Genomic DNA, 9,465 nt, shown 5'->3' with positions numbered 1-9,465 from the left:
GAGGTTGTGGTGAGCCAGGATCATGCCACTGCACTCCAGCCTGGGCAACAGAGCAAGACTTTGCCTCCGAATTAAATAAATGAATAAATAAATAAATCCATTGTTCAGTGGTGTTCAGCAGGACTTTGGGGCTTGGAGGAGCTGTCGGCCCTATCCAAGGCTCTTGGGGTGGGATGAGGGGACAGCTTCTAAGTTAACCCCTGAAGGACCTATAACAAACCCCAAAAGGTTGTATGGTGGGCGTGGCGGCTCACCTGTAGTAATCGCAGGACTTTGGGGGGGCCGAGGTGGGCAGATCACCTGAGGTCGGGAGTTCGAGACCAGCCTGGCCAACATGGTGAAACCTCGTCTCTACTAAAAATACAAAAATTAGCCAGGTGTGGTAGTGACTGCCTATAGTCCCAGCTACTCAGGAGGCTGAGACAAGAGGATCGCTTGGACCCGGGAGGCAGAGGTTGCAGTGAGCCGAGATACTGCGCCACTGCACTCAAGCCTGGGCAGCAGAGTGAGACGCTGTCTCAAAAAAAAAAAAAAGGTTGTAGTGACAGAGAGATGGATGATGAGTGGTACTTCCAGACAGAACCAGCAGCATAAGCAAATCCCTCAGGCGAGAGAGACATTTGATATGTTTGGCAAATGGGTTCTAGTGTCCACAGAACGGGGAGATGAAAGCTGGAGACATGGACTTTGGCCAGCTGTCATCTGCAAAGCTGGGCTAGAGGGGCTGAGGTTTGCCTGGGGACAACAGTGTAAGCAGGGGAGTGACACGATAAGATTCATGTTGTAGGCAGGGCACGGTGGCTCAGCCTGTAATCCCAGCCCTTTGGGAGGCCAAACCTGGTGGATCACTTGAGGTCAGGAGTTCGAGACCAGCCTGTTCAACATGGTGAAAGCCTGTCTCTACTGAAAATATAAAAACTAGCCAGGCATGGTGGTTCAGGCCTGTAATCCCAGCTACTTGGGAGACTGAGGCATGATAAATGCTTGAACCCAGGAGGTAGAGGTTTCAGTGAGCCGAGATCGCCCACTGCACTCCCAGCCTGGGCAACAGAGCAAGACCCTGTCTCAAAAAAAAAAAAAAAAAAAAAAAGATCCAAATCATAGCAAACCATTCTTCAATGAGGAAAGCCGACCGAGGAAGAAGCTTTCCCCTACCACACACCATACACCAAAATTAATTCTAAATAGGTCATGTAACTATTTGTAAAAGCTAAAATGATAAAACATTTCTAGAAGAAAACTCAGGAGAAAAAACAATTTTAGTTACCTTGGGCTTGGTAAATACTTTGGAAATACAATACCAAAAGCGCAAAGAAGACAAAAAATAAAAATAAATAAATAAATTGAACTTCACCCAAACAAAAAACTTTAGCTCTTCAAAGATACTATTTAGAAAATTATAAAGGCCGGGCGCAGTGGCTCACACCTGTAATCCCAGCACTTTGGGTGGCCAAGGTGGGAGGATCGCTTGAGGCCAGGAGTTTGAGACCAGCCTGGGCAACTTAGTGAGACCCTGTCTCTAGAAAAAAAAAATTTTTTTTTTTAATTAGCTAGGCACAGTGGAGTCCACCTGTTGTCCCAACTACTTGGGAGGCTAAACAGGAGGATACCTTGAAACCAGGAGTTCGAGGCTGCAGTGAGCTGTGATTGCAGCACTATACTCCAGCCTAGGTAACAGTGTGAGACCCTGTTGAAAGAAAGAGAGAGAGAGAAAGAAAGAGAAAAGGAAGAAGAAACGAAGGAAGGAAAGAAGGAAGGAAGGAAGGAACAAAGGGGAGAGGGAGTGAAGGAAGGAAGAATGGAAGGAAGGAAGAGGAAGGGAGGAAGGGAGGGGAGGGAAGGAGGAAGGAACGAAGGAAGGAAAGAAGGGAGGAAGGAAGGAACAAAGGAGGGAGGGAGTAAAGGAAGGAAGGAAGGAAGGAAGAGGGAGGAAGGAAGGAAGGAAGAGAGAGGAAGGGACGAAGGGAGGGAAGGGAGGGAGGGAGGAAGGAAGGAAGGAAAGAAGGGAGGAAGGAAGAAAAGAAGGGAGGAAGGAAGGAAGAAAAGAAGGGAGGAAGGAAGAAAGGAAGGAACAAAGGAGGGAGGGAGAAAGGAAGGAAAGAAGGGAGAAAGGAAGGAAAGAAGGGAGGAAGGAAGGAAGGGAGGGAGGGAGGGAGGAAGGAAGGAAGAAACAAAGGAAGGAAGGAAAAAATGATAAAGATATGCACCACAGACTGAAATATTTTTTTCAGTTGTATTTAGACAACTCAATGCTAGGAAGACAAACAACCCAATTTTAAAATGGGCAAAACCTGGAACTCTCCTTCATGACCAGGGGGTGTGGAAGAAAACACAGCCACTTTTGAAAACCTTTTGGCAGTTTCTTAAAATGCTAATCATACACCTACCAAAAGACCCAGCCACTCCACCCGTAGGTGTTTCCCAAGCAACATGAAGACATCTATGCACACATTATACATGAATAGTCATAGCAGTGTTATTTGCAAAAGCCAAAAACTAAAAACAAACCAAATATCCATCAATGGGTAAAAGGATAAACAAATCCAGCTATAACCATGTAATGAAACGCAACAGCAATTAAAAAAAAAAAAAAGAATGAAACCATTGATGCGTGCTGCAACATGGATGCGTCTCAAAATCCTCATCATGAATGAAAAAAGCCAGGCAATAAAAACATATGTAAGATTCTGGAAATTGCAAGCTAATCTATAGTGCCAGCAAAGCTCATCAGGGGTCCTTTGGGGATAGGTATGAAGGATTTGGGAGTTAGCAGCATCTCTTTTCGTGGTTCTCAAATTTGACTGCAGATTAAAATGAGAGCTGGAAAGGTTTTAAAAATAATAATGCCGGCCGGGCGTGGTGGCTCACGCCTGTAATCCCAGCACTTTGGGAGGCCGAGGCGGGTGGATCACAAGGTCAGGAGAATGAGACCATCCTGGCTAACACAGTGAAACCCCATCTCTACTAAAAATACAAAAAAATTAGCCGAGTGTAGTGGCAGCGCCTGTAGTCCCAGCTACTCGGGAGGATGAGATGGGAGAATTGATTGAACACGGGAGGTGGAGGTTGCAGTGAGCCGAGATTGTGCTACTGCACTCCAGCCTGGGTGACAGAGTGAGACTTCATCTCAAAAAGAAAAAAAAAAAGCTAACATGAAATGCTGAGCAATTTTGAGTAAAATAAGGAGTGAAAAGCGTTCACAAGATTGATCCACAGAAAGGTCATTGGTGAACTTGAGCTGAAGAGTTTCGGTAGAATGGGGGTGATAGAAGCCAGGTTGGAGGGGATGAAGGAGGAAAGTAGTAAGTGAAAAGTGTAAACAGTGAACACAGACAATTCTTAAAATAACTTTACTTTGGACAGGGCATGGTGGCTCACACCTGTAATCCCAGCACTTTGGGAGGTCAAGGCCGGGAGATTACTTGAGATCAGGAGTTCAAGACCAGCCTGGGCGATAAGCAAGACCCCATTTCTACAAAAGTTTTTTTTTTTTTTTCCCAATTAGTCAGGTGTGGTGGAGTGCACCTGTAGTCCCAGCTACTCAGTAGGCTGAGGTGGGAGGATTAGCCTCAAACTCCTTGAGCCCAGGAGGTTGGGGCTGCAGTGAGTCGTGATTGCGCCACTGCACTCCAGCCTGGATGACAGAGTGAGACCCTGTCCCTTAAATTTAAATTTAAAAAAAGAGAGAGAGAGTGGCTCCCTACAGATGGCCACCGCAGCCCCCGCCTCCCCCTGAGCTAGGGCCTTGGGCCCGTCTGGCTCCCCGCTGGTGGCTCCCCTCGCGGCCATGGCTGGACACCGGCCCATCACGCAGACTGTGCTGACTGATTGGATGTCTCCGGTGCGCCAGCGGCTGCCGCTAAGTGGCTTTCTGGCAGGGAGTCAGGGGTCACCTCATCCTCGTTCTGTTCAAAACAGCACTGGCCTCTTCGGGGGTGCCTCCCACGCTTGCTGGGAGGATGTGTTTAGTGTCAGCTCTGCGATCCAGACCCTGCCTGGTGAGTCTCGGGGGAGCAGCCTCAGGAGCCCATGGCCCCCGGGGCAGATGGCTCCCAGGCCAGAGGGGGAGGGGTCCTGCGCTCATGAGCTGATGAGTCTCGCCACGTGCATCCACTGTACGCCACACACGCAGGGACCATGTATGTCTCAGCTTCTCGGTTCACTCTCTAAAGTCAGGCCTCTGGCTCTGGACCTCAGCTCTGGGCAAGTCATTGCTCTCAGAATTCTTCTTCTTCTTTTTTTTTTTTAACTAGAATCTCACTGTGTCACCCAGGCTGGAGTGCAGTGGTGCAATCTCGGCTCACTGCAGTCTCGACCTCCTGGGCTCAAGCAATCCTCCCACCTCAGCCTCCGTAGTAGCTGGGACTACACATGCACACCACCATGCCTGGCTAATTTTTGTAATTTTTTTTTTTTTTTTTGGTAGAGGTGGGGTCTCGCTATATTGCCCAAGCTGGTCTCAAACTCCTGGACTCAAGCAATCCTCTCACCTTGGCCTCCCAAAGTGCTGGGATGACAGGCGTCAGCCACCACGCCCGGCCTAGAATTTTTTTTTTTTTTTTTTTTTGAGACAGAGTTTCACCCTTGTTGCCCAGGCTGGAGTATAATGGCGCCATCTCGGCTCACCACAACCTCTGCCTCCCGGGTTCAAGTGATTCTCCTGCCTCAGCCTCCCAAGTAGCTGGGATTACAGGCATGCGGCACCATGCCTGGCTAATTTTGTATTTTTAGTAGAGATGAGGTTTCTCCATGTTGGTCAGGCTGGTCTCGAACTCCTGACCTCAGGTGATCCGCCCACCTTGGCATCCCAAAGTGCTAGGATTACAGGCATGAACTACCGCACCCGGCCTAGAATTCTTCTTAATTTCATGCAGTGTGTGTCCTGCTGGGTAGGGGACGGGGTGAGCTGGAGACTGTGGTCGCATGGGAGCAACGAGGTTTGAAGAATGATCACAGGGGTTCCCAGGCCAACCTCACCACCTCTGAGCTGAGTGACCCTGGGCACGTCAGTTCCTTTCCCTGGGACTCAGTCTTCTCCTTTGAAGAAAGGGGACAAGAGAACATAGGACATCATAGGACTTCGGCAAATGTCAGTCCCTTTCCCCCACACTCCACACGTGATGTCCCCTGAGACGTCTGAGTCTGGGCAAGTGTGTTGTCGTAGCTTGGGGGGTGGCCTGGTCCCGTGGCCTGTCCTGCTCAGCCAGCAGCCCTTGGCTGGCTCGGTGTGGGAGGTTCACACACAGCCTCAGTTCTTGACAAGCTCCTAGCCAGAGAGGCGATTTTATTCCGGTGTGATGAGCGCTAGTAGAAGATATGTTAAGACAGAGGGACCGCACGGACTGGGCGGAGATCAAGGAAGGCTTCTTGGAGGCGACATAGGAGGTGGCCTGCGAGGCTGAGTGGGAATATTTTGGGTAGAAAGGAAACCACTAAACAAGCGTTTCCGACAGAGGAACCAGCTCGTGAAGAGGGAAGGTGGTTGTGTGCTGGGGAAACAAACGTGGGTCTCCATGGTCATAACAGAGGATGCCTTGGGCGTGGGGGGAAGAAAGTCAGCCGGCAAAGTGGGGACCTGAGTACCGGGGAAGCTGGGATGAAGGAGCCTCCCTCTGCAGGTAGGGACAGGGCCCTCTGAAGCCGGGGAGGGGGCGGGGAAATGGGGAAGCGTCCAGAGTGGATTCTCTCCGGTGTGCTCGGAGAACACCTGCCTTCATATCACCCGAGGAGTCCCAGAATGCAGATTCCAGGGTCTGGGACTCCACCATTCCAGCTCTGTTGGTTGCAAAAAACCTGAGAGGGGAGAGAGACAGCCTCCTCTTAGCCTGGTCAGGGCCTGGGGCAGTTTGGGGACTGTTTACTGAGGGCCACTGAGGCTGGAGTGAGCCAGGCAGGCCCTGGGGTGCCCACCGCACATCCCATCTGTGCCAGGCTCCCAGCTCAGGGCACCGGTGGGCACTCCAGTGATGTTTACTGGCAGGCGGAGAACTCATTTCTTGCCTCCTTCTGAGGCAAGCAGAGGCGGATGTTGAGCCTCTGGGGTCCCTGGCCCAAGGCTGCAGGTCCTGGCTGCTCACAGCCAGCGGGTGGAGCCCTGTCCAGCCACACACTCGCTCTTTGTCTATGTCTCAGCAGGGGAAGGTACCCGGGGCGGTGTCCGGCTGGATGGGTGTCCAGGCTTTAGCAGCAGTGCCAGCCTCCCATCTGGCCCTGGAGATGCCCCCCTGAGTTCCAGGCTCCTTGGAGAGGTCAGGGTGGGTAGAAATTTGCAGGAGCAGGAAGCTGGTACCAGGGTTGGGGAGGCCTTGGGCACACACAGCCCCTCCGCCATGGCAGGGAGCTGGCCCCAGGCAGCAAGGCACTGCGGGTGCCCCAGAGACACGGACAGGCTGCGTCAGGCTGAACCCCAGGCCAGCTGAGCCAGGGTGGCAAATCCTATGTCCGCTCCAGACAGCCCTGGGGCTCTGAATTTGCACTTGGGAGCGTGCAATTGTCTCCTCCAAAGCTCTGGTGGAGGGGATTTGAAATAATCCCAGCTTAGGGAGGGTGGGGCGTAGGGACAGGGCCCAGGGAGGGTCCAAGGGCACCACGGGGAGTTTGCCACCTGAGCCTGGGGATCAGGCAGGGCTTGGCCAGCACTGAGCACCCTTAGTGCCTGGCACGGGCTGAGACTCAGGGGCCGGCCATGCCTCTCCTGAAGCCGTCCCTGTTGGCGGGCAGGCGGGTGGGGCGGGCTGGGGGCTGGGCGCGGCCGCTCATATCTTCCCCGTTACTTCATCCATTTTGTTCCCACTGATCCCTTGTTTATCTCACTGGGAATGCAGCCGCGGTGGAAGACGGGGCCAAGGGAAAGGCCAGAGCCTGGGTCCGTCTCCAGCCTCACTCGCCCTCCTCCCTCACCTGGTCCCTGAGCTGAGAACCAGGGCCCGGCCTGAGAACCCCCAGGGTAGCACCTGGAGGCCGGGTCTGCACCGTGCCCTGACACTGACAGGCTGTGTGACGACAGCTGACAGCTAACCTCTGGTTTTACTTTCTGTAAATGACTTGGGAGGTTGTTCTGAATGACTTTTGAGAAGGACGAATAGTTGGTATTAATACGCCTGTCATTTCATAAGCATCTACTGTGTCCAGTCCTGTGCAGGTCCCTGGAGTCTCCTCTCTCACCCAATGCTCCCACGTCCCCAAGAATTACCATTATCCCATTTTACTTATTTATTATTTATTTATTTGTTGATTTATTTATTTGTTGATTTATTTATTTTTTGAGATGGAGTCTCGCTCTGTCGCCCAGGCTGGAGTGCAATGGCACAATCTCGGCTCACTGCAGCCTCCACCTCCTGGGTTCAAGCGATTCTCCTGCCTCAGCCTCCCGAGTAGCTGGGATTACAGGCGCCCGCCACCACACCTGGCTAATTTTTTTGTATTTTTAGTAGAGACGCGGTTTTGCCATGTTGGGCAGGCTGGTCTCGAACTTCTGACCTCAGGTGATCCACCCGCCTTGGCCTCCCAAAATGCTGGGATTACAGGCTTGAGCCACCGCACTTGGCCCCATTTTTTCTATTTATTTTTAGAGACAGGGTCTTGCTCTGTCACCCAGGCTAGAGTACAGTGGCGCAAACATAGCTCACTGCAGCCTTGAACTCCTGGACTCAAGTAATCCTCCTGCCTCAGCCTACCAAGTAGTCGGGACCATACGCCGCCATGCCCGGCTAATTTTTTAACTTTTTTGTAGAGATGGGGTCTGGCTATATCGCCCAGGCTGATCTCGAACTCCTGGCCTCCAGCCATCCTTCTGCCTTGGCCTCCCAAAGTGTTGGGATTACAGCTGTGAGTCACTGTGCCCAGCCCTACTATCGCATCTTAGAGATGAGACTGAGAGAATGGCTGGGAGTCCCTCCCGCTGGCATCTTACAACTTGAATTGCTGAGGTTTCGGGTGCAGGGGTGTCCCCAGATGGTTGGGGTGATGGAGACCAGGTTGGAGAAGACCCTCTGGGGAGGGGGTATCGGCATAGGAAGTGAGGGCTGCTGTGGGCAGGGGGTGAAAGCCCAGCAGGGCCAGTGTGGGAGAATGTCACTTAGGAAGCTACCAGAAAGATATGCCAGACTCCTACCAGGCCTTGTCACTGCAGAGCCCCTGGCAAGAGAGGGATGTGTGTGGACCCTGGAGGCTTGCGCGGGATGGGCCTTAATCCCCACGGTCTTCCCCAGAAGATCACCCCGTTAAAGGCAGAGCAGTGGGCGCACGTGCTATGGCTTGAAGCAGGCCTGTCTGAATTCTTAGCAGCGATCTCCAAGGGCACCATAACCTTGCAAGAAAGAGACTGCCAGGCCTGCATCTCTTTCTGATGCAGAAACCAGGGCCCGGAGAAGGTGAGTAAGCTGCTTAGAGCCACACAGCTGTGAGTAGCAGATCTAAGCACAACCTGTCTGTCCCAGGAGCTTGCGGGATAGCTAGACCTTTGCTGCCTAGAAGGTCCTCTTGTGAGTCCCCTCCCTGGGCTCAGCAACCCAGGAGGGCATGACTTCTGGCTGTGTCCTAGGGCTGGAGCCTCAGTGTCCTCTTGTCTTCTTTCCTGGTGCGACTTGGTTTTCCAGTCTGTGAAATGGGGTGGGTGCGTCCAACTCCAAGCCTGTCTCTGCCCTGGGTCCTGGAGCCTGGAGGAGGAATGAGGTCATGTTTGTCTAGGGGCTGGAGCATCTTGGACGGAGAAACCTCGGCAAAGACAAAAGGCCCATTGTCCCCCTTCCCCGGCCTTCTGCCAGCTCCCTCCCCAGTCACCAGACGAGGCCAGCCCTGCCCACAGCCCCCAGAGGCTGCCACGCGCCAATATGGGGTGACTCAGTGCCCCCTCCCTTCCCATTGGTTGATGATGCCTGGAATCCCACCATCAGAGCTTTGTAAGGTTGCTGTGGGATGGGTGGGGGTGAGGCAGAAAAAGACAAGAAGGTGGTGGGGGCCTCTGGCTTGTGGATTTCATAATCACACCTTTACGGTGGGCTTGGGTGGGAGATCAGGCAACACTAAATAATAAAAACACCAAATTTCACACTTGCCTTTCAGTAGCTTTGGCATGAAACCTTTATAAGCATTATCTCAATGAATGCTCACCACACCCCTAAGGGAACACTGTTCTTTACCCCATTCCACTGACGGAGAACGCTCACATAACTGGTAGATATGGATGGCAGAGGCGGGGTTCAAACTGGAGTCTATGTGGTTCTAAAGAGTTCTGCAGAGCTAGGTGTGGTGGCTCACACCTATAATCCCAGCACTTTGGGAGGCTGGGGCTGGAGGATTGCTGGAGGCCAGGAGTTGGAGACCAGCCTGGGCAACAGAGCAAGACTCCCTCTCTATAAAAATTTAAAAATTAGTTGGGCATGATGGCATGTGCCTGTAATCCCAGCACTTTGGGAGGCTGAGGTGGGAGGATTGCTTGAGGCCAGTTCAAGACTAGCCTGGGCA

At 52.4% G+C, this 9,465-nt stretch overlaps 1 long non-coding RNA gene across 1 annotated transcript; it reads left to right on the top strand.

Moving 5' to 3' along the window:
• Positions 1–6,824: 6,824 nt before the first annotated feature.
• On the top strand, positions 6,825–9,056 carry LOC119621336 (uncharacterized). Its single transcript, XR_005237881.2, has 3 exons — positions 6,825–7,035; positions 8,214–8,372; positions 8,689–9,056. It is a non-coding gene; the product is annotated as an uncharacterized lncRNA (long non-coding RNA).
• The last annotated feature ends 409 nt before the right edge of the window (positions 9,057–9,465 follow it).

This window comes from Chlorocebus sabaeus, chromosome 28, assembly GCF_047675955.1.
Source record: "Chlorocebus sabaeus isolate Y175 chromosome 28, mChlSab1.0.hap1, whole genome shotgun sequence".
In the NCBI taxonomy this organism is placed as follows: Eukaryota; Metazoa; Chordata; class Mammalia; order Primates; family Cercopithecidae; genus Chlorocebus; species Chlorocebus sabaeus.
Note: the sequence above shows the minus strand (reverse complement) of the source record. Positions and strands in the feature narration are given on the sequence as shown.